This window comes from Manis javanica, chromosome 16, assembly GCF_040802235.1.
Source record: "Manis javanica isolate MJ-LG chromosome 16, MJ_LKY, whole genome shotgun sequence".
NCBI classification, from domain to species: domain Eukaryota; kingdom Metazoa; phylum Chordata; class Mammalia; order Pholidota; family Manidae; genus Manis; species Manis javanica.
This window is the reverse complement of record NC_133171.1, coordinates 40495918-40523584: the sequence shown is the minus strand read 5'-3', so window position 1 is coordinate 40523584 and position 27667 is coordinate 40495918. Positions and strand designations below refer to the sequence as shown.

The following is a 27667-nucleotide window of genomic DNA, read 5'->3' as shown; positions in this document are numbered from 1 at the left end:
ATAACTGTCAGGTTCATAAGCCTTTGAAAGAAATTTTGCCGTAGGGAGTTATACTGCTGTGGTGGAGTTGTCCTTAAAAACACTGTCTTTATGTATTTCACCGTTCCTGAAATACTCTTCTTGTAAATCACACTGAGCATCACTGGCTTTTCTTAGGGAACCAAAATGTACTCCTAACCTCCAGGCATAATAGAAAATAACCATCTTTTTCCATCTAAAATCCTTCAAAAAAATCGATGCACAATTTAAAAATCTTGAAGCCCATGCCTTTTATACTGTGCTACAATTATAGGTCGGTTTTTAGAGTGAATTTTCTTCCAAAATGCTCTCCAATTCCTGAAATTTGATTATCATAGGTTTATAACTTGAGGTTTTAATCAAGTAAAAGCAAATATCACTAGGAGAAGAAATGCTTTATTCTAATAGTTCATTTTGTTATGTTTTGTAAGAGCAGAGGGAAGTTTCTGGAAGTGAATACAGGGAGAGACCATGAGGGCATAGGGTACGTGATTTGAATGAATGACCCTTTTTAATTAGATTAATTGGATTATTTTTTAATGTTGTCTGGTTATACAGGCCAAATTATTGATTGATATAGATGTATAAGAGGATCCTCAACCTTGTGTACATCTTCTAAGACTCTGATGGTGCCACTAATCTTTGGTTTTCTTGCATTCAGTGGCCACTATGGTCTCTGACCCTCTTATTGCCTTGAGTGTAGAATTTAAAGTCCTCATTCAATCATTTTCTCTCTAGCAGAATTTGCATAAACTGTCTCACTCTACAGTCCCTGTATAATTTATGACCATCATAATATGCTGTAGCAACCACACTTGGTCTGCGTAAATATTTTAATGATTGATACCATGGGTTAATATGTCATTCTCTAATGGTAACTTGCTCCTCACTGCTTTCAAATCCAATTAGGTCAAATAATACATTCCTAATTACCAAACCTGAGGTCTGTTGCTTATACTGTGTTCTTAATTGTATTGTTACACTGAACTGTATTGGTTCAGTCTAACAGAAAACACACTCTGGATATTTAAAACAGCAAGGGGTTTAATACAGGGAATTGGGTATTTACAAAATTGATGTGAGGATTAAAGTTCTCTGTGGTTACTTTCAGAAATTACTTCCAGGAAAATAATACAGAACTAGCCAACAAGTGGACTTCTACACTGCCACAATCAAGAAGACTATATCCCAGTTTCTGGCTTCAAGATGAACAATTTTGCTACAAATGAGGATAACAAAGTTATCCTCACAGCATATATTCAGTGAACATTTAGGAATTGTCCACTGGGGAGAGACGGTTTGGGAAGTTACTAAGTAGCCAGAAGGCAAAAGAAGATACAAAATTATGGTATCACAGGAATTCAAAAAGAATTGGGGGAATTACTTCAGAAAATAAAAGCATGAGAGAAGCATGGACCACAAACTTTATAAAAGGTCCGATTTTGTGAGGGAAAATTCCAATTTTGATTACCTGGTTTATATGGCAGAAAATTGAGTGATAAACCATTAAGTGGGAATGCTTATATCTATTAAATGAGCAATATCACATCAATTTATTTCATAGTGACATTTTACCTTTTCACAGATATTGCCAACAAAATTACTAGATTAGACAAAATGGAAAGTAGGAAAAAACAGAAAATAGTGGAGAGTTTTCATTTTGTATACTTCTTCATAGGTATTTTCCCATGCTCCCAAATTTTTTCACCAAATAGAAAATGAATATATAAACAAATAATGCATTTTAAAGGTAGGACTTTAAAACCAAAGCAAGTAATTAATATAACTGAATAATTCTGGTAACAACAAAAACAAACATGGCAATCAGAAAGAAGTTTAAAAAACTCAAGACTTTTTCCAAGAAAAGTAAAGCAATTGAGGTTAAATGGGATAATATGTCTTAAGAGGAGTTCTCCAGTAAGCAGGCCCTGTGACAAGAATTCGAGGGTAAGTGGTTTATTTGTGAGATGATCTTAGGAAGCACCAATATATAGGAGAGGGAAAGTGAAACCGGACAGGGAAGGGCGTCAGTATGGGGGTGCTAATGAACCAGTTACCGCTCTTGGCAGCTGGGCTTCGGTTGTCTTAGGGGTCTCTGGAAGACGTAAACTCACCTCAGAATTATCCCACTGAAGGCAGCCAAGGTATTTATCCTCAAGTCCCGTCATTATTGTTGTGGACTGCTTCTTGGGGCATCACTGCTCAGAGCTTCTAGCCTGGGCAGACTGAGCACAGCAGAAAAAAATACCTGCTGCAAAGAAACACAGGTGCTTATTCACAGTAGGAGGCCAGGAACTTGTCCAGCACCTGTTACTGTGTCTACGTATGTCTATCTATCTTTCTGTGTTATTTATCGTGAGAGGTATATCAACTACTTATTTTCTTTTGTAATGAAGACTTTCCCTCCAGCAAAATTGACAAGTTCCTCTGATATCCCTAGCTAAAAGATCTATTGTGCCACATTAGGATTTAAATAGCTGCTGAGGGAAGTAGTCACTAAGTGGTTAATTTTACTTAGTTCTCTGTTAATTCTACATTCCCTAGGAAAAGTGATTTTCTAAAGGTTTTTTAAATTTTTCCAGTATAAAACACTTTGTCTCCAAATATAATTCTTTCCCCTCACTTAAATACATTGCTATTCAATGTCAAAAAATGACTGAAAAAGTAAAAAGCTGCGTGAATCTAAATTGCTTATTGCATGAAATAAATAAAAATTCTCCTAAGATGTCTTTTTTTCTTCTGCCTTTAATCTCCTGCTGCATTTTCTTACATCTACTATTCCTCTCTACTTTTAAATAACACTTAACAACAACAGCAAAGCAACAATTCTAATGACTTTTTAAAAAAAAAAAAACTATCAATACTGCAATCTTCTGCTAAATGTCCATCAGGACATATCCAAAACTTCTACTTCATTAATAATAACAAATCAATTTTAAAATTGTATTATTTCAATTGCAGCAACATTTTTCCCCTAGAATTTTCTTTGGTAAATACACCAACAACACTCATTTTTGGATTTGAAATTGCTACAAGCTTCCACTTGACTCTTTTTTTTCACATTTACATCTGTACAGAAGGAGTTGATGATGGCAGGAAACAAATACTGAACCTCTTTTCAAGTTGTCTCCTTCCCAGAGGACTCGTCTTTAATGAAATTTGGCAGTCTGGAAGTTTGTCCTTTGGAGCTTTCCTTTTTTAGAAAGAGCATGCCAGTGAAATTAAGCAAGGAATCAAGTTAATGAAGAAAAGCAAGTCATTCTATTGCTAATGAAGTCACAGATATCCCTTTTGTGATTAAAATTGGGGAATTAAGTTTGCCTTTACAAATCTGAGTATTATCAGGTGTAAGGAAAAAATACATTTCATCTATTTTTTTTTAAATAGGCATATAATCATATATGGTATAACTGATTTATCTGGTCCAAGAAAAAAATTCATTTAAATGGCATTGATTAAAAGATGACTTTTTAAAATTAATCAGGAAACATGCTTAATACAGTCATTTTCTTAGTAGTGAAATATTATTACACATTTGGCAATACTATTAAGGAGATAATTTGGCAATCTCTTCATCGAAAATGGCTCCTCTCATAAAAATGAGTACCCAAAGAGATTTTTATGCATACTCTAATTCCATTTTATTTGCAAAGAATTACTCTAGAGAAATATATCATTAACTTTTTAGTGTTTAAGTAGACAATGGTGTAAGTCAACAAAGTCTAGCAGTGGTTGGCTGGTTTCACGTAGGAGAGATAAAATAGCAGTGGAAACCTATTTTGTTAGAACTACTGTTCCCCTACCTAATATCCATTCTCCATTCTCCTCTTCATTCTTACTTACATATTTTGTACATACTGGCAATTTGCCAACAGAAGTAAACATTTTTCAACCTCCCTTACAGCAATGATAGCTATGTGACACATTTCTGGTCAAAGAGATATAAGCCACATTCTGCTAGAAGCTTCTAGAAATGCTTTGTATTACTAAGATGAGCAATTATCCTACTTTTTCTTGTCCCATACTTCTTTTATTTTTTTTTTTTTGAGAGGGCATCTCTCATATTTATTGATCAAATGGTTGTTAACAATAAAATTCTGTATAGGGGGGTCAATGCTCAATGTACAATCATTAATCCATCTCAAGCCTAATTCTCATCAGTCTCCAATCTTCTGAAGCATAACGAACAAGTTCTTACATGGTGAACGAATACTTACATAGTGAATAAATTCTTACATAATGAACAGTACAAGGGCATTCATCACAGAAACTTTCGGTTTTGATCACGCATTATGAACTATAAACAATCAGGTCAAATATGAATATTCCTTTGATTTTTATACTTGATTTATATGTGGATCCCACTTTTCTCCCTTTATTATTATTATTATTATTTTTATTTTTAATAAAATGCTGAAGTGGTAGGTAGATGCAAGTGAAGGTAGAAAACATAGTTTAGTGCTGTAAGAGGGCAAATGTAGATGATCAGGTGTGTGCCTATGGACTAAGTATTAATCCAAGCTAGACAAGGACAGCAAAACATCCACGGATGCAGAAGATTTCTCTCAAAACAGGGGGGATGAGGTTCTGAGCCTCACCTCTGTTGATCCCCAATTTCTCACCTGATGCACCCCCTGCGACTGTACCTGTCTTAGGTTGTTCCTCCCTTGAGGAATCTTACCCGTCTCTGGCTAACCAGCCATCTTCCGGGGCCATACAGGGAAATGTAAAGTTGGTAAGTGAGAGAGAAGCCATATTGTTTGCAAAGGTTAGCTTTTTACTTCTTTGCAGATTTATGCCCTGTGGCTTCTATGCCCAGCACTTGTCTCGAGGTATCTTTACCACCTGGAGGAATTATGATACTCGGTAAATTCGATATGAGGCACAAATTCTATTTAAGGGTTGTAATTAGGAAGGAAGAAGAAAAGCTATAGAGGTAGCATATGGAAGAAAACATGGGAGGATTGATTATTTCTTTGACATATCTTCTTGTAGAGCACCTTAAGTATGCATAGGTTTTAAACTACCAACTAACTTGCGCTCACATATTAACATAATAGGAATATGGTGACATAAACAAAGCAAATCTGTAATTACCAGCCATCTCCAGTGAAGCCAAGAAAACCATTTAGGCACCCTAGGCACTTGTGAAAATTTGTCTATGATATGATGGATATTGTTCAACTGTACTTGAACAGTCTGAGAGAAATCAGACAAATTAAAGCAACCCAATTCTGGGATCTGTTCACATCCCATATGTTATTTTAACCGTAGATAGTCTATAGTCATAAGATTTTGGAGTGCTACAACTTGCACCCCTCCCAATTCCTGGTTGAGTTCCAACAGTACAGATCCGGTCAAATTCATTGTCTGACTGTATGCACATGCCAGCCTAGACATCTCCTCCTCATTCCTATGGCAAGTCCAGGAAACGGTGGGCTGGATGCAGCCACAACCGCAGCATCGTCCGGATCCCTGTGAAGGCTTTTTGATGATCATCCCCTGGCACAAGTCCTCCAGAGAGTGCTGATGTCGGAAGCTCCTCCTCATATCGTATCTTAGTTCATTTTCTGGGTAGCCAAGCTAGGCCTTGATCTTCTGCATAGAAACAAACAGACCCTTTGCCCATACTTTGACATGCCCTCTATACCACTGTGCAGAACTCATTGGAGGTCAGCACACAGGGACTGCATTTTTTTTTTTATTAAGAGAAAGGAATATTATCAGAAAAGAGTACATCCATAGCTGATCATCTGACACCCTTTAAGTGATCAACATTAAGGATATTTAAAGCATGCATTGATCTTTGATTTAGCAATAGTTTTATCCTATCAAGGAGTAAACCCCTTTTCTTTCTTTCTTTCTTTTTTTTTTTTTTTAATCTTTACTCTACACTTACATGAAGAGTACTGTTTACTATATTCTCCCCTATATCACGTCCCCCCTAACAACCACATTACGGTTACTGTCCATCAGCTTAGCAAAATGTTGTAGAATCACTACTTGTCCTCTCTGTGTTGTGCAGCCCACCCTCCCCTTTCTCCCTCCCCCCCATGCATGCTAATCTTAATAAACCCTTCTTCTTCCCCCCCTTATCCCTCCCTGCCCACCCATCCTCCCCAGTTCCTTTCCCTTTGGTACCTGTTAGTCCATTTTTGGGTTCTGTAATTCCACTGCTGTTTTGTTCCTTCAGTTTTTCCTTTGTTCCTATACTCCTCAGATGAGTGAAATCATTTGGTGTTTCTCTTTCTCCGCTTGGCTTATTTCACTGAGCATAACACTCTCCAGCTCCATCCATGCTGCTGCAAATGGTTGGATTTTTCCACTTCTTATGGCTGAGTAGTATTCCATTGTGTATATGTACCACATCTTCTTTATCCATTCATCTACCGATGGACATTTAGGTTGCTTCCAATTCTTTGCTATTGTAAATAGTGCTGCGATAAACATAGGGGCATCTGTCTTTCTCAAACTTGATTGCTGCATTCTTAGGGTAAATTCCGAGGAGTGGAATTCCTGGGTCAAATGGTAGGTCTGTTTTGAGCATTTTGATGAACCTCCATACTGCTTTCCACAATGGTTGAACTAATTTACATTCCTACCAGCAGTGTAGGAGGGTTCCCCTTTCTCCACAGCCTCGCCAACATTTGTTGTTGTTTGTCTTTTGGATGGCAGCCATCCTTACTGGTGTGAGGTGATACCTCATTGTAGTTTTAATTTGCATTTCTCTGATAATTAGCAATGTGGAGCATCTTTTCATGTGTCTTTTGGCCATCTGTATTTCTTTTTTAGAGAATTGTCTGTTCAGTTCCTCTGCCCGTTTTTTAATTGGGTTATTTGTTTTTTGTTTGTTGAGGGTGTGAGCTCTTTATATATTCTGGACATCAAGCCTTTATCGGATCTGTCATTTTCAAATATATTCTCCCATACTGTAGGGTTCCTTTTTGTTCTATTGATGGTGTCTTTCGCTGTACAGAAGCTTTTCAGCTTAATGTAGTCCCACTTGCTCATTTTTGCTGTTGTTTTCCTTGCCCGGGGAGATATGTTCAAGAAGAGGTCACTCATGTTTATGTCTAAGAGGTTTTTGCCTATGTTTTTTTCCAAGAGTTTAATGGTTTCATGACTTACATTCACGTCTTTGACCATTTTGAGTTTACCTTTGTATATGGGGTTAGACAATGGTCCAGTTTCATTCTCCTATACATAGCTGTCCAGTTTTGCCAGCACCATCTGTTGAAGAGACTGTCATTTCCCCATTGTATGTCCATGGCTCCTTTAGCAAATATTAACTGACCATATATGTTTGGGTTAATTTCTGGAGTCTCTAATCTGTTCCACTGGTCTGTGGCTCTGTTCTTGTGCCAGTACCAAATTGTCTTGATTACGATGGCTTTGTAGTAGAGCTAGAAGTTGGGGAGTGAGATCCCCCCTACTTTATTCTTCTTTTTCAGGATTGCTTTGACTATTTGGGGTCTTTGGTGTTTCCATATGAATTTTTGAATTATTTGTTCCAGTTCATTGAAGAATGTTGCTGGTAATTTGATAGGGATTGCATCAAATCTGTATATTGCTTTGGGCAGGATGGCCATTTTGACGATATTAATTCTTCCTAGCCATGAGCATGGGATGAGTTTCCATTTATTAGTGTCCCCTTTAATTTCTCTTAAGAGTGACTTGTGGTTTTCAGAGTATAAGTCTTTCACTTCTATGGTTAGGTTTATTCCTAAGTACTTTATTCTTTTTGATGCAATGGTGAATGGAATTGTTTTCCTGATTTCTCTTTCTATTGATTCGTTGTTAGTGTATAGGAAAGCTACAGATTTCTGTGTGTTAATTTTGTCTCCTGCAACTTTGCTGTATTACAATATCAGTTCTAGTAGTTTTGGAGTGGAGTCTTTAGGGTTTTTTATGTACAGTATCATATCATCTGCAAATAGTGACAGTTTAACTTCTTCTTTACCAATCTGGATTCCTTGTATTTCTTTGTTTTGTCTGATTGCCGTGGCTAGGACCTCCAGTACTATGTTAAATAACAGTAGGGAGAGTGGGCATCCCTGTCTTGTTCCCGATGTCAGAGGAAATGCTTTCAGCTTCTCGCTGTTCAGTATAATGCTGGCTGTGGGTTTATCATATATGGCCTTTATTATGTTGAGGTACTTGCCCTCTATTCCCATTTTGCTGAGAGTTTTAATAATGAATGGATGTTGAATTTTGTCAAATGCTTTTTCAGCATCTATGGAAATGATCATGTGGTTTTTGTCTTTCTTTTTGTTGATGTGGTGGATGATGTTGATGGATTTTCGAATGTTGTACCATCCTTGCATCCCTGGGATGAACCCCACTTGATCATGGTGTATGATCCTTTTGATATACTGTTGAATTCTGTTTGCTAATATTTTATTGAGTATTTTTGCATCTACATTCATCAGGGATATTGGTCTGTAATTTTCTTTTTTGGTGGGGTCTTTGCCTGGTATTGGTATTAAGGTGATGTTGGCGTCATAGAATGAGTTTGGGAGTATTCCCTCTTCTTCTATTTTTTGGAACACTTTAAGGAGAATGGGTATTATGTCTTCTCTGTGTGTCTGATAAAATTCCGAGGTAAATCCGTCCAGCCCCGGGGTTTTGTTCTTGGGTAGTTTTTTGATTACCGTTTCAATTTCTTTGCTCGTAATTGATTTGTTTAACTTTTGTGTTTCTTCCTTGGTCAGTCTTGGGAGGTTGTATTTTTCTAGGAAGTTGTCCATTTCTTCTAGGTTTTCCAGCTTGTTGGCATATAGGTTTTCATAGTAGTCTTTAATAATTCTTTGTATTTCTGTGGAGTCTGTCGTGATTTTTCCATTCTCATTTCTGATTATGTTGATTTGTGTTCATTCTCTTTTTCTCTTAATAAGTTGGGCTAGAGGCTTATCTATTTTGTTTATTTTCTCAAAGAACCAGCTCTTGGTTTCGTTGATTTTTGCTATTGTTTTATTCTTCTCAATTTTGTTTATTTCTTCTCTGATCTTTAGTATGTCCCTCCTTCTGCTGACTTTAGGAGTCATTTGTTCTTCTTTTTCCAATTTCGATATTTGTGATGTTAGACTATTCATTTGGGATTGTTCTTCCTTCTTCAAGTGTGCCTGGATCGCTATATACTTTCCTCTTAAGACTGCTTTCACTGCATCCCACAGAATTTGGAGCTTTGTATTGTTGTTGTCATTTGTTTCTATATATTCTTTGATCTCTATTTTGATTTGTTCATTGATCCATTGATTATTTAGTAGCATGTTGTTAAGCCTCCATGTGTTTGTGAGCCTTTTTGTTTTCTTTGTAGAATTTATTTCTACTTTTATACCTTTGTGGTCTGAAAAATTGTTTGGTAGAATTTCAATATTTTGGAATTTACTGAGGCTCTTTTTGTGAGCTAGTATGTGGTCTATTCTGGAGAATGTTCCATGTGCACTTGAGAAGAATGTATATCCTGTTGCTTTTGGATGTAGAGTTCTATAGATGTCTATTAGGTCCATCTGTTCTAGTGTGTTGTTCAGTGTCTGTGTGTCCTTACTTATTTTCTGCCCAGTGGATCTATCCTTTGGGGTGAGTGGTGTGTTGAAGTCTCCTAAAATGAATGCATTGCAGTCTATTTCCCTCTTTAGTTCTGTTAGTATTTGCTTCACATATGCTGGTGCTCCTGTATTGGGTGCATATATATTTAGAATGGTTATATCCTCTTGTTGGACTGAGCCCTTTATCATTATGTAGTATCCTTCTTTTTCTCTTGTTACTTTCTTTGTTTTGAAGTCTATTTTGTCTGATATTAGTACTGCAACCCCTGCTTTCTTCTCACTGTTGTTTGCCTGAAATATGTTTTTCCATCCCTTGACTTTAAGTCTGTGCTTGTCTTTGGGTTTAAGGTGAGTTTCTTGTAAGCAGCATATAGATGGGTCTTGCTTTTTTATCCATTCTATTACTCTGGGTCTTTTGATTGGTGCCTTAAGTCCATTTACATTTAGTGTGACTATTGAGAGATATGCACTTATTGCCATTGCAGGCTTTAGATTCGTGGTTACCAAAGGTTCAAGGTTACCTTCTTTAGTATCTTACTGACTAACTTAGCTCGCTTCTTGAGCTGTTATATACACTGTCTGGAGATTCTTTTCTTCTTTCCCTTCTTATTTCTCCTCCATTCTTCATATGTTGTGTGTTTTGTTCTGTGCTCTTTTTAGGGTGCTCCCATCTAGAGCAGTCCCTGTAGGATGCTCTGTAGAGGTGGTTTGTGGGAAGCAAATTCCCTCAGCTTTTGCTTGTCTGGGAATTGTTTAATCCCACTATCATATTTAAATGATAGTCGTGCCTGATACAGTATCCTTGGTTCAAAGCCCTTCTGTTTCATAGCATTAAATATATCATGCCATTCTCTTCTGGCCTGTAGGGTTTCTGTCGAGAAGTCTGATGTTAGCCTGATGGGTTTTCCTTTATAGGTGACCTTTTTCTCTCTAGCTGCCTTTAAAACTCTTTCCTTGTCCTTGATCCTTGCCATCTTAATTATTATGTGTCTTGGTGTTGTTCTCCTTGTATCTTTTCTGTTCGGGGTTCTGTGTATTTCTGTGGTCTGTTCGATTATTTCCTCCCCCAGTTTGGGGAAGTTTTCAGCAATTATTTCTTCAAAGAGACTTTCTATCTCTTTTCCTCTTTCTTCTTCTTCTGGTACCCCTATAATACGAATATTATTCCTTTTGGTTTGGTCACATAGTTCTCTTAGTCTTGTTTCATTCCTGGAGATCCTTTTGTCTCTCTCTATGTCAGCTTCTATACGTTTCTGTTCTCTGGCTTCTATTCCTTCAATGGCCTCTTACATCTTATCCATTCTGCTTATAAATCCTTCCAGGGATTGTTTCACTTCTGTGATCTCCTTCCTGACCTCTGTGATCTCCCTCCACACTTCATCCCATTGCTCTTGCATTTTTCTCTGCATCTCATCCCATTGCTCTTGCATTTTTCTCTGCATCTCTGTCAGCATGTTCATGATTTTTATTTTGAATTCTTTTTCAGGAGGACTGGTTAGGTCTGTCTTCTTCTCAGGTGTTGTCTCTGTGATCTTTGTCTGCCTGTAGTTTTGCCTTTTCATGGTGATAGAGATAGTTTGCAGAGCTGGTATGAGTGACAGCTGGAAGAGCTTCCCTTCTTGTTGGTTTGTGGCCTTCCTCTCCTGGGAGAATAGCGACCTCTAGTGGCTTATGCTTGTCAGCTGTGTGTAGTCAAGGCTGCTGCTACCTGCCTGTTTGCTATGGAGTTTATCTCCGCTGTTGCTGTGCTCGTGGCGTGGCTGGGGCTGCTACTCCAAAATGGTGGAGCCCCGTTGGAGGGGGAGCGGCCTGGAGGCTATTTATCTCCATAAGGGGCCTCTGTGCTCCCTGTTGCCCAGGGGTTTAGAGTGCCCAGAGATCCCCAGATTCCCTGCCTCTGGTCTAAGTGTCCTGTCCTGCCCCTTTAAGACTTCCGAAAAGCACTCTCCAAACCAAAACAACAACAGCAACAATGAAAGAGGAAACAGAAAAAAAAAAAAAAAAGGAAAAACATGCGATTTTTTTGTCCTCAGGCCCTGGTCCCAGGCACCCGCTCACCGGTCCTGCTGCCCTGCCTCCCTAGCACTGGGGTCCCCATCCCTCCAAGCCTCCAAAAAACACTCGCCAAAAAAAAAAGGGAAAAACACGCGACCCTCTCCTTCCCCAGGCGCCAGTCTCAGGTACCTGTTCACTGGCCCTGCTGCCCTGCCGCCCTGCCTCCCTGGCACCTGGGTCCCTGTCCCCCTAAGGCCTCCAAAAATCACTTGCCAAAAAGAAAAAAACGTGAGAAACGCGCGATTTTCTTTGTCCTCAGGTGCCGGTCCCATGCACCCACCCACCAGTCTTGCTGCCCTGCCTCCCTGGTATTGGGGTCCCCGTCCCTCCAAGGCTTCCAAAAAGCACTCGCCAAAAAAAAAAAAAAAGGGAAAAACGCGCGATTTTCTTCGTCCTCAGGCGCCGGCCCCAGGCCCCTGCCCACCGGTCCCACCGCCCTGCCTCCCTAGTATTGGGAAAAATGCACGATTTTCTTTGTCCACAGGTGCCGGTCTCAGGCACCCACTCACCAGTCTTGCTGCCCTGTTTCACTGGTATTGGGGTCCCTGTCCCTTTAAGGCTTCCAAAAAGCACTCGCCAAAAAGAGAGGAAAAAAAAGAGGAAAAACGCGCGATTTCCTCCATCCTCAGGCGCCGGTCCCAGGCACCCGCTCACCCGTCCTGCTGCCCTGCCTCCCTAGCACTGGGGTCCCTGTCCCTGTAAGACTTCCAAAAAGCACTCGCCAAAAAAAAACCACTCTGGTTCCTTTCCACCCGCCGGGAGCCGGGGGGAGGGGTGCTCAGGTCCCACCAGGCTGGGGCTTGTATCTTAACCCCTTCGCAAGGCACTGGGTTCTTGCAGGTGTGGATGTGGTCTGGATGTTGTCCTGTGTCCTCTGGTCTCTATTTTAGAAAGAGTTTTCTTTGTTATATTTTCATAGATCTATGTGTTTTTGGGAGGAGATTTCCACCGCTCTACTCATGCCGCCATCCTGGCTCCGCCCTTGTCCCATCCTTCTTTATGCCTGGAATACAATCTGGAACTGAAACAACCATCATGAAACCAGTAAGTACAAGAGCCACACTTGATGGATCACGGAGCGTAATGCTAGAGGAAAACTGAGACATGAATATTTTCAAAGGGCTGCTACCTCAGACCTGGACCACATATCTCTATAGTTACTATATTATGCAAAAAATAATTCTTTTTTGGTGAAGTCACTGTTGTCGGGTTTCTGTTACATAATGCTAAATGCAATCGCTAGTTAATAACTATCCTTAGTGTAACTACTAAAAAATTATAATAATCTCCTTGAATGAGTACAGCTATTCATGCGGCCATTTTTCATTGGCCTTAAGCCATACTGGTGAAAAAAGACTTTATGCATAAGAAAACCATGAGTTTCTGAAGTGGTATTCTCCTCTGATTTTTGTGCAGAATGTTACAGAATCCATTATAAAGTTGGGTAAGTTAATATAAAATGAAAATCTCTCCCGGCAGATGTCTAAACTGCATTTGCCACAGAGCCAAAGGAAGGAAGAGATATCCTGATGAAGCATCTTAAATGGTCATGGTTTATATTCCTTGCCTCCTTTTTCATAAATGTTTTTTTAGCTAAGTATGTTACACTTTTTTGATACATGTGACAACCATCTGAATCTCTGAAGCTCTGAGGATCTGTCCTAACATTAATAATATACATGCTTCTCAGAAGTCCTGGGATTGATGATCATAGGTGACGACAGCTAAAGGGAAAGTAGCTTGACTTCCCAAATAGTCAGGATGGATCTGTTATAATCCCTATTTCTCAGCCAGATTAGAATCAACAATCCTTACTACATTTGCAACCACCTCGTTTAAGTCTTGTTTAAAACTTCCTTGTTAATTTTGCCAACTCTGAAAAACCGATGCTTACAAACTATGTTACAATTCATAAACAAAATGCTAATCATTTACAGGTAGGCACATCTCTTTTAAATCATTAGATTAGCCTTACCCTAATTCCGAGCCCCCATATAGCCATAATCAATCAAATTATCAAACATACTTGTGATTTGTTAACTTTACATGAAATAATTAATACAAACAAAACAATGAACCTCATAGGAAATACTTGAGCCATATTGTCTGTGGGATCTTTGATGATTCTAAAAAAGAAGCTATAGCTCAAACAGAGGTCTCAGTCAGTTCTACAGGGTGTCTTGAATTTAGGGACTTTCAAATTTTTCCTAAATTGAAGTAAAGGGTGAGGCTTTACCACTATATCTACCAGCAATTGGATGTGGGCTGCTCCTGATGAAGGGAACTATTCTTGAACAAGTCAGTTCCTATCAACTAGAGTAATTCTGAGAGAAGTTCAGCAGCAACACTCCCAGTAGTTAGGGAAATGAGCGTCTCAACCTGAAGGAGGATCTGGACAGTGTACCTCAGAGACCCTTTCCATCAGTTGAACACATCTTATCAACATTCCTACAAGCTATAGATCTCCTCATACTCTATGCCTATACTATATACCCCTCACCCAAACATCCTTGTTGTCAATTTTCCAACCTTGTTAATTTTGCCAACCTTGTTAATTTTCTTCCCATGTCCATGACAAATGACCAACCTATTAGTCTCTGCCCTTGAATCACTGTAGATTTGTACCTTCACCTATATCTGTGGAAAAGTAAGGACTAGCTTTTAAATGTATCTGCATAATCTGTTATCAGGGTTAGTACTGAAAGCAGTGAAATAAATCCTTTAAATGGGCAATACTTTGAATTGTACTTACGGTCACAAGTATATGAATATCATGCACACATAAATAGATGACTATACTTATTATATATATGGGCAAGGAAAGCTATCAAGGCATACTGTTAAGTAAAAAAAAAAGCAGAATGTTTATAGTATGAACACATTTTATAGAAAAATTTTTAAAATCACTGTGCACATGTATATTTGTAATTCATAAAAATTTAATAATGATTAATTTTGGGGAGGATAGTGATTTTCCAAATTTTAATGTATATAATTCTATGAATCATTTATAATTAACATTTCATTGACCACTTGTATTATCACAAAAATAAAGCCAATGGGTGGGAGTTCTCTGTTCATGAATTAATACTATTCATTAATAACCATTATTTTAACATGCTTCCCAGCCCATATTATTTGTCCCCTCTGTCTGAACCATTCTCCTTGAATTACTGCCCCATGCCTGCCTCTCCAACTAGTTATTATTTACCAGTCCTTCAGTTCTTGCTCAGATACCATCTTCTCGTGAAAGACTTCTCTAATCAACCCAGTTATACACTGTCAGAAAAATCATATTCCTCCCAAGTACTTGCCATAGTTCATACTTATACTTCACCCGGGAAATGATGCATTTCATATACATCCCCTTGACTAGACTATGAGCTCCATGAGGTCAAAGACCGTATCTATTTTGCTTATCATTATGTCTATAAACTAGAACCAATGTCAGGTATATGGTAATACTCAAAAAATAAATCATGAGTGAATTTATTATTTAACTGATATTATCTGAAAGCCTAGGATAAATCTTTTTTTTAGGTCACTAAAATGGGTGAGAGGAAACTCAAATTTTTAAAAAAAGGATAGAAAGATAGCCTAATAATTTCAACTAGTTTGCAATCTCACAGGTTATGAACTACATAATCTTACAGTTATTTAGAATTATTTCTGTGTATAGAGAGTTGACATTCATTCATTCATTCACTGTATTAATACTCACTTGTCATTCATTGCTGTTGGAAATGTAACATAAGCTGTAATAAACTAACATGCACATTTCAATCCCTCAAGCAGTCATATAACAGGAAACAAACAAGGCAGTATAGTTAAAAGCCGCCCTAGGAAAAAATAGGTAATAGTAAAAATTTTACAATTACCCAGAATAAGAAAGGAAAGAAGGAAAAGAAGGAAGAACAGCTATGACAAGGAGAAAACAAGTAGCAAGATGGCAAACTTAAAACCAACCATATAATTAATTTCATTGAATTTAAAATGCCTAAACACTCCAATTAAAAGGGAGATACTATCAGACTGGATAAAGTAGTCAGACTAAACCAAATTGTGTTTAAAAGATATGTACTCAACAACATGGAGAATATAGTCAAATGATTCTATAACATCTTTTGACATTGATAGATAGTAACTGCACTAGGAGGGGGTGACAACTTAATAGTATGGGTAACTGTTGAACCACTGTGTTGTACATTTGAAACCAATAGTAGATTGAATAATAACAATACTTCAATAAAAAAAGATGTGTACTTTAAGTGTAAAAGGAGAGATAATATGCAAAAATATAAATAAATAAATAGAGAAAAAGATATATCATATAAATACCAAACATAAAAATGCTATAGTGGCTGTATATCAGACAATGTAGACTTTAAGAGAAGGAATATTAGAGGAATATTTAATAATAATAAAACATTAATTTATCAACAATACCTAACAATCCTAAAACCAGTATCACCTGTAACACAGGTTAAAAAATATAAAGTAATAGCTAAACAACTAAAGAGAGAAACAAAAAACACACAATTGTAGTTAACAATTTTAATACTCCACTTTTAGTAACTGATAGAAGAGTAAATACAAAATAGGGAAGATTAAAAAATATTTCAACCAAATTATCCTAATTGAAATTTATAGAACCCTACACCTAATAACTATAGAAGGTATATTCTTTTCACGGGTTCATGAAACATTCATCAGATGACTATAAACTAACTGGGCTATTTTTTTTTAAATCAGTACATTTCAAACAATTAAATTCATTACATAATATACTCTCTTACCACAATAAATTTAAATTAGGTAAGAATAAAAATATAAAGCAATACAATTCTATATCACCATAAACAGTCCAAAGAAAAAAATCACATGAAAACTTAAAAATAATTCAAAGCAAATGCAAATGAGAACAAAACATATCAAATTTCGTGGCAGGCAGCTAAAGCAGTGATTAGAGGAAAAATGATAGTTTTAAATGCTTATATTAGAAAAGAAATATGATTAAAAATCAGTTATATAGCCTTTTGTCATGAATGTAGAAAAAGAGGACAATAAACACCAACTAAGTTGAAGGAAGAAAATAATAAAAGAAATGAATGAAGGGAAACAGCCAAAACCAGAATAAAATCAATGAAACCATTTTTTTTGAAAAGAATAAAATTTATAGCCCTTCTAGCTTGATATAAAAGAAGAAAGAGAGAAAGCACAACCTAGCCATATTATGAATTAAAAGAGTACACTACTTATAGATCCTACAGTAGTTAAAAAATAACAAGGAGTTATCTTTAAAAAATTATGTCAAATTTAGCAGATTACCAATAATGTTTATTCATCAAAAGACCTACATTAACTAAATTTATACAAGAAAAAGGAGAAAAATGATAACAGTCCTTAATCTGTTAAAGAAATTGAAAATGTAAATAAACATTTTCCCACAAAAAATGCTTCCACCTAGATACTTCACAGGTGAAATAAATCAAACATCTCTGACAAAATTTCAATCCTAAACAAGTCGTTATAGAAAACAAAGAAAAACAAAAAACCAACTTCCAAACACATTTTGTGAAGCCAGAATAATCCTGATATCAAGATCTCATATGTATATTACAAGAAAAAAGAACAGCAATACCCCTCTTAACAAAATATTAGCAATAAATTCAGTAAAATTTAAGTCATGACCAAATAGAGTTATTCCCAAGAAGGTAGAGTTGGTTTAATAATTGAAAATCAATCCATGTAAATCACCATGTTAACAGAACAAAGGGTAAAAATACATTTGTCTCAATAGAGGTGAAAAAAGCCTTGTAATTAAATTCAAAACCCATTTGTGATTTTTAAAAAGCAATGCTCAAAAAAACTAGGAATCAAAGGAGAATTCCTCAATTTGATTTAAAAAAAAAAGGCCCACAAACAACCTACAGTTAATGTCAAAATCCATGTAGAAATATTGAAATAATTCCCCCTAGGGTTAGGAATAAGACTTTTATTCACAAATGTATTGGAGATCTTGTCAATTTAATAAGGCAAAAAAAAAAAAAAAAGAGAGGCAAAGAAAAAGAGAGATTAAATACAAAAATTGAAAATCAAAATCCCAGAAGTGTTTTTAGTATAAATCTTCAAGCTAAAATTTTTATGAGAAGCATAGGACCTAGAATAAATTCAATAATTTTGGGCAAACTGCATTGATTATAATGCCACAGTGTTAAATAAATGTGGCTTGCCAAAAGGATTTCATAAATCAATGGTATTATCAAAATTATAGGAAATATACCCCAAAGAAATGGGGTAAAGAATTCAGAAGTAGACCTACACATATATGGTCAATTAATTATTGACAAAAGTGCCAAGGTGATTCAATGCAGAAAGAATAATCTTTTAAACAAATGGTCTTAGAATGATTGGATATTCATATGCAAAAATAACAAACCTCAATCCATATCTCACACTGTATAAAAAATTACTCCAAATAGATCATGCAAGCATATTATGTAAGTGTAAAATTCCTACTAGCAAAATTGTAGAAAATATCACACACAAAAAAGCATGACCATACATTACACAAAGGCTCATTAGATAGAACACAAAAAGCTAGAACCATAAAAGAAAAAATGTAAATTGGACTTCATCAAAATTTAAAACTTCTCTTGAGAGAGATGCTATTAAGAAATGAAGAGACAAGCCACAGACTAGGAGAAAATATTTGCAAAATATGTATCTGGTATATATGACTGGTTAAAAAAAAAACAACCCTCAAAATTCAGTAAGAAGAAGACAACTCAATAGACATATGATGAAAAGATCTGACCAGTGTCTTCACCAAAGAAGACATGAATAGCAACAAGCACATAAAATGATGTTTAATATCAGCATCAGTAGTCATTAGGTAAATGTAAATTAAAACCACAGAGATGTACTGTTACACACTAATTGGAATGGCCACAAATTTAAAATAAACTGGAAATAACAAGTACTGACAAAGATGCTGAGCAATTAGAACTTTCATATATTGCTGGTGAGAAAACAAAATGTTTCAACAACTTTGAAAAACAGTTTGGCAGTTTCTTAAGAAATTACATTTGCAGTTACATTAAATTTGCAGTTCATTAAATTCCCCTTAGTATTTAATGAACAGAAATGAAGACAAGAACCTGTGCATGAATATTTGAAGCAGTTTTACTTATAATCATTAAAAGCAGTAAATAACCAAAATTCTCATCAGTTGGAGATTGGATGAATTGTGATGCATCCATGTAATGGAGTATTACTTAAGATAAAAAGGAACAATCTACCAATATATGCAAGAAAATGTATAAATGTCAAAGGCATTATGCTAAGTGAAAAAAATCAGATTCAAAAGCTACATAATTCTGTGATTCCAGTTATGTGACATTCAAAACTATGGAAACAGAAATCAGATTAGTGATTGCCAGGGTAGGGATGTAGAAACAGGAATAAACAAGAGAACTTTCTGGAGTGAAGGTAATGGTTGATGTCTTTCTGGTGGTGGCGATTAAATATTTAATAATAGAGGTAACAAACCACTTTGTTTTATACTTGAAATCAATGTAAGATTGTATTTCAATGATACTTCAATTAAAAAAATTATCCTACTTTTAAGGCCATAAAGATATGTCCACTTTATGAGAATTCCACTGTATGAGAATTTTCATTTACTACCTTGACTAATGAAGCAGATATTTAGATTTTTTTTGATCAAGCATAATTTTAAAAAGATAGGAATCACCATTTTTTTTAAGTTTACCATCTTAATGATTTTGACAGATTTATGTTGTCATTTATGCAGTCTTTATCCATTCATCTACTGATGGACACTTTGGTTGCTTTCATGCCTTTGCTCTTGTAATAATGCAGCAATAAACATATTGGTGCATATATCTTTTAAAATCAAAGATTGTTTTCTTTAGGTAAATTCCTAAAAGTAGGGTTACTAGATCATATGGTATTTCTATTTTTAGTTTTTGAGGAACCTCCATAGTGCTTTCTGCATTGGCTGCACCAATTGACATTCGCACCAACAGTGTAGGAGGGTTCCCTTTTCTCCACATCCTTGCTAACACTTGTTATTTCTTTCCTTTGAATAGCAGCCATTCTGACTGGTAGGAGGTGATATTTCATTGTGGTTTTGATTTGCATTTCCCTTATGATTAGCAATGTAGAGCATCTTTTCATGTGCCTGTTGGCCATCTCTATTTCTTCTTTGGAAAAATGTATGTTCAGGTCCTCTGCCCATTTTTTAATCACATTATTTGTTTTTTTGATTTTGATACATATTAAGTTCTTTATATATTTTGGATGTTAACCCCTTTATGGATAAATCATTTACAAATATATTTTCTCATATTCTGTCTTTTCATTCTGCTAATGGTGTCTTTTGCTGTACAGAAGTTTTTAGTTTGTTGTAGTCCTACTTGTTCATTTTTTATTTTGTTTACCTTGCTTGAAGAGATGTGTCAGGAAAAAATTTCTCCTGCTTATATTTAAGAGATTTTGTCTACATTTTCTTCTAAGAGTTTCATGGTTTCACGATTTACATTCAGGATTTTTATCCATATTGAATTTACTTTTGCATATTGAGTTATAGACAGTAATCCAATTTCAGCCAGTTTCAGTCTCTTGCATGTAACTGTCCAGTTTTCCCAACACCAGCTGTTGAAGAGGCTGCCTTTTCCCCATTGTTTACTCATGGCTCCTTTATTGTACATTAATTAACCATATATGTGTGGGTTTATATTTGGGCTCTTTATTCCCTTCTATTGATCTATGGGTCTGTTCTTGTGCCATTAATATTGTTTTAATTACTTTAGTTTTGTAATACAGCTTTAAGTCAGCAAGCATAATACCCCCACCTTTGTTCATCTTTCTCAGGGTTGCTTTGACTATTTGGGGTCTTGTATGGTTCCATATGAATTTAAGGATTATTTACTCTAGTTCATTGAAAAATGATATTGGTATTTTAGGGATTGCATTAAATATGTAAATTGCTTTCAGCAAGATGGCCATTTTAACAATATTAATTCTTTCTATCTATGAGTGTGGGATAGATTTCCATTTATTTGTGTCTTTTTTAATTCTCTAATGAGTGTATTTCTATTTTTAGTTTTCAGAGTACAGGTCTTTTACCTCTATGGTTGTGTTTATTCCTAGATATTTTATTCTTTTGCAATTGTAAATGGAGTTGTTCTGATTTCTCTTTCTGCTATTTCATTGTTAAGATATAGGTAAGCAACAGATTTCTCTATTAATTTTGCATCCTGGAATTTTGCTTATCTAGTTATTAGTTCTAATAGTTTTTTGGTGGAGTCTTTAGGATTTTCTGTGTATGATATTATGTCACCTGCAAATAGAGACAGTTTAACTTATTCCTTAACGATTTGGATGCCTTTTATCTCTTTTTCTTGTGTGATTACTGGCTAGGACTTCTAGTACTATATTGAATAAAAGTGGTAAGAAAGGACATCCTTGTCTTGTTCTTGATCTTAGAGCAAAAGCTTCTAGTTGTTTCCACTAAGTATGATGTTGGCTATGGGTTTGTTATATATGGCCTTCATTATGTTGAGGTACATACCCTCTATACCCATTTTGTTGAGAGTTTTTATCAAGAATTGATGTTAAACTTTGTCAAGTGTTTTTTCAGCATCTACTGAGATCTTCATGTGGTTTTTATCCTTCCTTTTGTTAATGTGGTATATGATGCTGATTGATTCACGAATATTATACTATCTTTGCATCCTGGAATAAATCTCACTTTGTCATGATGGATGATGCTTTTGATGTATTTTTTAATTCAGTTTCTAATATTTTCTTGAGGATTTTTGCATCTATGTTCATCAGGGATGTAATTTTCTATAATTTTTACAGTGTTTTGCCTGGTTTTTGTATGTTGGCTTCATAGAATGAGTTTGGAAGTGTTCCCTCCTCTTCTACTTTTTGGAATTCTTTAAGGATGGGAATTAGTTCCTCTTTAAATGTTTCAGCTGTGAAGCCATCTGGTCCTGGAATTTTGTTTTTTGAGATTTTTTTTTTTATTACCAATTTTATTTCATTACTGGTAATTGGTCTGTTCAGATTTTCTGATTCTTCCTGGGTCAGTCTGTAAAGGTTATGTTGTTGTAGGAATTTGTCCATTTCTTCTAGGTTGTCCAATTTATTCACATATAATTTTTTATAGAATTCTCTAATAATTCTTTGTATTTCTGTGGTATCTGTTGCAATGATTCCTTTTTTTCTGAGTTTGTTTATTTGCATACTCTATTTTTTTTTTCTTGACAATTCTGGCTAAGGATTTGTCTATTTTGTTTATTTTCTCAAAGAACTAGCTCTTGGTTTTGTTGCTTTTTTTTCTATTGTTTTATTCTTCTCTATTTTACTTATTTTTGCTCTGGTCTTTATTATGTCCCTCCTTTTACTAACTGGGTTTCATTTGTTCTTCTTTTTCTAGTTTCTTTAATTGTGAGTTTGGACTGTTTATTTGGGATTTCTCTTATTTCTTGAAGTAGGCCTGTATTGCTTTCCTCTTAGAACTGCTTTTGTTGCATCCCACGAATATTGGACTGTTGTAGTTCTGTTTTCCTTTGTCTCCATGTATTATTTGTTCATTGATCCATTGATTATTTAGAAGCATGTTGTTTAGCCTCCATATGTTTGTGGGCTTTCTGTTTTCTTTGTGCAATTTATTTCTAGTTTCATACCACTGTAGTCTGAGAAGTTGCTTGACACAATTTCAATTTTTTTAAATTTATTGAGGCTCTTTTTGTGGCCTAGTATGTGATCTATTCTAGAGAACATTCCATGGACACTTAATAAAATGTGTATCCTGCTGCCTTTGGGTGGAGTGTTCTATAGATATCTGTTAAGTTCACTGATCTAATACATTGTTCAGTGCCCCTGCTTCCTTATTTATTTCCTGTCTGGTAGATCTGTATGTTGATGTAAGTGGTGTGTTAAAGTCTTCTAAAATGAGTACATTGCATTCTATTTTCCCCTTTAATTCTGTTAGTATTTGTTTCACATATATAGGTGCTCCTATATTGGGTGCATAGGTATTTATAATGGTTATATCCTCTTGTTGGGCTGACCCCTTTATCATTATATAATGTCCTTCTTTGTCTCTTGTTATTTTCTTTGTTTTGAAGTCTATTTTGTCTAAGTATTACGACCTCTACTTTTTTTCTCCCTATTATTTGCATGAAATATCTTTTTCCATCCCTTTGCTTTTAGTCTGTGCATGTATTTGGGTCTGAAATGAGTCTCTTGTAGGCAGCATATAGATGGGTCTTGTTTCTTTATCCATTCTTCCATTCTATGTCTTCTGATTGGTGCAGTCCATCTATTTATATTTAAGGTAATTCTTCACAGGTATATGCTTATTGCAATTTTATTAATTGTTTTCTGGTTGTTTTTATAGTTCCTCTCTGTTCCTGTCTTCCTCCCTTATATTGTTCTCTTGTGGTTTGATGGTTTTCTTTAGTGTTGTGATTGGATATTTCTTTTTTAATTTTTTGTGTATCTATTACAGGCTTTGGGTTTGTGGTTACCATAAGGTTCATGGATAGCTTCCTAACTGTGTAACAATCTATATTAAGTTGATGATTGCTCTATTTCAAATACAATCTAAAAGTGATTCTTTTTTATTCTTCCTCCCTCACACTTAATGAATTTTTTCTGTATTTCTTGGCTGATTTTTTGTATAGTTGGTTTTGCCTTAATTTTGTACTTGTTTGTCAATTGGTTTACTATGTTTACTACTGTTTTTTTTTCCACTGGTGAAAACTATTTAGGCTTAAGAACATTTCCATCTACAGAAGTCCCTTCAACATATCCTGTAATGCCAGTTTAGTGGTTATAAATTCTTCAGCCTTCATTTATCTGGGAAATGTTTAATCTCCCCTTCATATTTTAATGATAAAGGATAATTTTTTAACGTATATTTTAAAAAGAAGGTACCTAAAAGAGTAAGGGCAGAGTTTAAATCTGTTTTGACTATAAAGACTATAAAAACATAACAGATACCACAGAAAATAAAATTTGTCATTTGAAAATCAAAATTGAGAAATTCTCACAATGTAAAGGAAAAAGACAGCTATGAAAAATATAATAAAGGAAAGAATGACAAAGAAGACTGAAAATGTAGGCTCAATCTTAACTTATGATATTCCTGTGGGAAAAGAGAAAAAGTAGTCAATAACATGAAGGAAACTGTACATATAGACAAAAAGCATGTATATAAATAAACCAAAGGATCACTGTGCTCCCGAAAAACTCAGTGTACTATTTCCAAAACATACATATACATATTCTGGAGAGCAATGTTTTTGCAAGGATAAAGGGGGGGAAATCTGCAAGGTTTAACTTAATTTTTAAAAAGTAACCTTAAATTTCTTTCCAAATTTAAATGACAATCGGTCATTGCCTACTGAGTCAGATCCTTTAAATGAAATGGAAATCTAAATTAAATGCATCAAATCTAAATTCATGGTAATTCTGCTAATCCTGCTCTTACCTTATACAGAGCTTTTTTATGGAGAATAAGATTACTTAATTACTTTTCAATGTAAATCATATAAATAATGAATCATTATCAGCAATGTCTAGGAGTTTTTCAATTAGGTATCATTGAACATGGTGTTATGGACTGAATTGTGTCCTCAAAGAATTCCTATGTTGAAGTCTTTATCCCCCATACATTAGAATGTGATTGTGTTTGGAAGGGTGTTAAAGAAGTAATGAAGTTGAAATAAGGTCATTAGGGTAGGCTCTAATCCAGTATGATTTATAAAAAGAGACTAGAACATAGATACGTATGGAAAGAAGACCATGTAAAGACACAGGGAAAAGACAGCCATCTACAAGGCAGGGAGAGAAGCCTCAGAGGAAACCAGCCCTGCTGACACCTTTATCTTATACTTCTAGCCTCCAGACTGCGAGAAAATAAATCTCTACTGTTTAAGACACCCACTTTGAGGAACTTTATTATGGCAATGCCAGCAAAGTAATACATATAGAAGACATTTCATTTGGACTGATGAAGGAAATATGGGGTTTTTGAAACTTGTTTTCTGATCTTGGGGATGTCAAAGAACAATAGGTAAAGTGAGGGTACATGATTTGTTTTTTGTCTGTAGAATGCATCTCAGCATACACCATTTATTGGGGTTTTTGAATACATAGTCCAAGCTGGGAAAAGTCTTAAAGTTTATGAGTCAACATCCTTACTCTTTTGTTTTTTATTTGCATTTTCCTTTTGGCAAATAGCAACATACCTTTTTCTTTAAGTCAAGTACCTGGATTATGTGGGGATGGACCTTGCATACTGAAGCATGTCAATTTATTACCTTCACTTATGATAAAAATAGTCCAAATTCATTCTGCTGGTAGTAGTAAGGAAGAAAAGAATTGCACAGAATCCCAGATGTCTCTCTGCCGGTGGAATACCTGATATGGCTCTGACTTCAGTGTGGTAATCAAAGAGGCTTCAATGACTTTCTTTGTTTGCTATTTCTGGTCTTCAAAGGCCTTGTGAGTTATGTACTATAAAATAGAATATTCTCTTTGACATTAAAATCTTTGGTCTATCAGTCAGTATTTTAACCAAAATATATTAAATCCCTTCTTAATAAAGCACAGTCAGAGAAATAAAAAAGGAAACAAAGGATCAGATCCTAGCTTTCAAGAAGCTCCTAATCCAAACACAGACACACCTGGAAAAATATTTAATCAATAAGATAATGAAAAGTCAGAGAGAATCCCAAAACAAAGGATGGAAATAGAGTAGGGAAGATCTTCCATCTCCCACCGCTGGAGACACAGAAAGAACTCTTGCATTTAAAAAAAAAAAAGTGATGTGATGATAACATTACTTAAAGAGGAACAATTTGAAGCAAGAGCTTATCAATTACTTGAACAGCTCTATAAAATAATTGGAAGATAAAAGATTAGAAAATAAGCTATCCAAATTTAAAGTCAGAAATAGCCCTGTTAATCAAACCAGGAAAGGGAATCATCTTCTTTTATCCCTAAACCCCACTTCCCCTAGTCTTTTTCTTCCTTCCCCCTCTTTCCTTTCACTCCCTCTCCCACTTCCAACTCCCTTCCCTTTTTCTCCCCCTCTTTTCTCTCTCCATCTCTTCCTTTCTTGCTTATTGTGGTAAGACCACTTAACATGAGATCTACCCACTTAACAAATACAGTAAACTACAGACTATGTTGTAGAGCAGATCTCTAGAATTTATTCATCATGCATAAGTGAAACTTTATACTTATTGAACAATAGCCTGAATCTTAAGAATAAACCTAGCATCTCAGATCTTGCTAGTCCGTTTAGCAGAATTTAAGCTGAACAGCAAGAAAGGAAAGGAGAACCCTAATACTTTGTCCCCACTGTCTCACTCTGCTGAACCTGCAAGAGAAGTGGTCCCTGAAGCATCTAGGAAAGCAGCACTGGGAACATGTTCCTCCACCAAAAAACCTTTGCACAGCAACTATATACCCATTTCTGCAGCCTACTCTGAGTGAGAATCAGAAATGCGAATTCACTGAAAGTAGACATAGGAGGTGGGAAACTGAGATGTCCAAAACACATGTACTATATAAATAAGGTTTATAACTAAATAATGGGTTCAACAGATAAGAAATAATTTTTAAGAATCTAGACTATCCCTTTCTGGGCATGTTTACGTTCTTAACTTTCTCTGTAAAACCTTCTTTGCATACATTATGAAAAAGAAAACTTCAGCTCTTTTCTGTCTGCATTAGTTTAGAATATGAGCTAATTGAGTCAGTTAAAAAGATTTTTTAAAACTGTAGCTTAAAGAGGTTACATGTTCTTTCACTGTATTCTGCTTTTAAGTGCTGCAGTACTAATGATGGTGGGTGGGGCATGGGGGAGTGAAGAATAACCTTGTCCTATATTTAATTTTTTTCTGTCAGGGGTCCAGCAACACAGCAGATGTTAAAAGTAATATTTAGAATTCTGGAAACCAGACTTGATGGTACACGGTACCACAATATGCCACAACCAAATCTTGGCAAGAACCTCTGTAGAAGGAACTGAATCCCCCTGGGATGCCTTGAAAAAGGAAACAGAAACACTGACATAGGGGATGAGAATATCCAAATCCAACACTTCGGCCCAAAAAAGTGTTTAAAAGCTCTTGCTCTGGAAAGCAAGTCATAGTCCCTTGTTGAAAGTAAAAGCAAGGTCATAAAATGCAGTATTTAATATGAGCCCCTTTATTTACAAAGATATGCTATATAGATATTTTAAAAATATACCACACAGAAGAAAAATATCTGAAAATAAATACAAGACATCAATGGTACTTAGCATGGAATATGATTTTTTCCCTCCTTTGAATTATTTTAATTTCTAAGATAATGCTATAAACAGATAAAACTATTGAAAATTTTAAAGTTATATTTAGATAATTATGGATAGTCTGATGAACTGTCACATGTATATAAAGGCTTGCACTGTGTATAACTCCAGTAACATATAACATTATACTAATCAACACTTGTCCACTCTCTTCAGTAGTTTCCGAGCAACTTGATCTCAGGACCAGAGTCTTACGCTTCTAGATATCTAATTCCAAAAAAATGGAGAGATATAATTAACATGTATGTACTTACCAAAATTATAATAACTGAGTAAACATTATCATCTCCATTTTACAGATGAGAAATTAAGCTTAAAGATGTTAAGTAACATGGCTGATGTCCTTCAGTTAAGAAGTACTAGGGCCAAGATTCAGGCGCACATCTATCTGACCACAAACTGACCACCAAATTCAATGTCTGTTAAGTGGAAGAGAGGAACAGACGGAAGACAAGCCATGTAGGCCTGGGAAAAGTTTAAAGGTTATAACATAAAGCAAATGAATAGAATATAAAATGAAATACACAATACTCAATCATTTAAAATATGTAGAGAAAATATGCATGTCATGGGCAAGAATACCCTCTCTTGCTTTTGTATCCATGTGAGAACTGAATTACTAGCACTTAAAAAGAGGTCC

At 35.5% G+C, this 27667-nt stretch overlaps 1 long non-coding RNA gene across 1 annotated transcript in view; it reads right to left on the bottom strand.

Moving 5' to 3' along the window:
- LOC140846878 (uncharacterized) overlaps nucleotides 1-2941 on the bottom strand; it is a 39865-nt gene extending 36924 nt beyond the window's left edge. The window contains exon 1 of the long non-coding RNA XR_012126373.1: nucleotides 2133-2941. This is a non-coding gene — a long non-coding RNA (uncharacterized lncRNA). The remainder of the gene's footprint in view (nucleotides 1-2132) is intronic.
- Between the last annotated feature and the right edge of the window lie 24726 nt (nucleotides 2942-27667).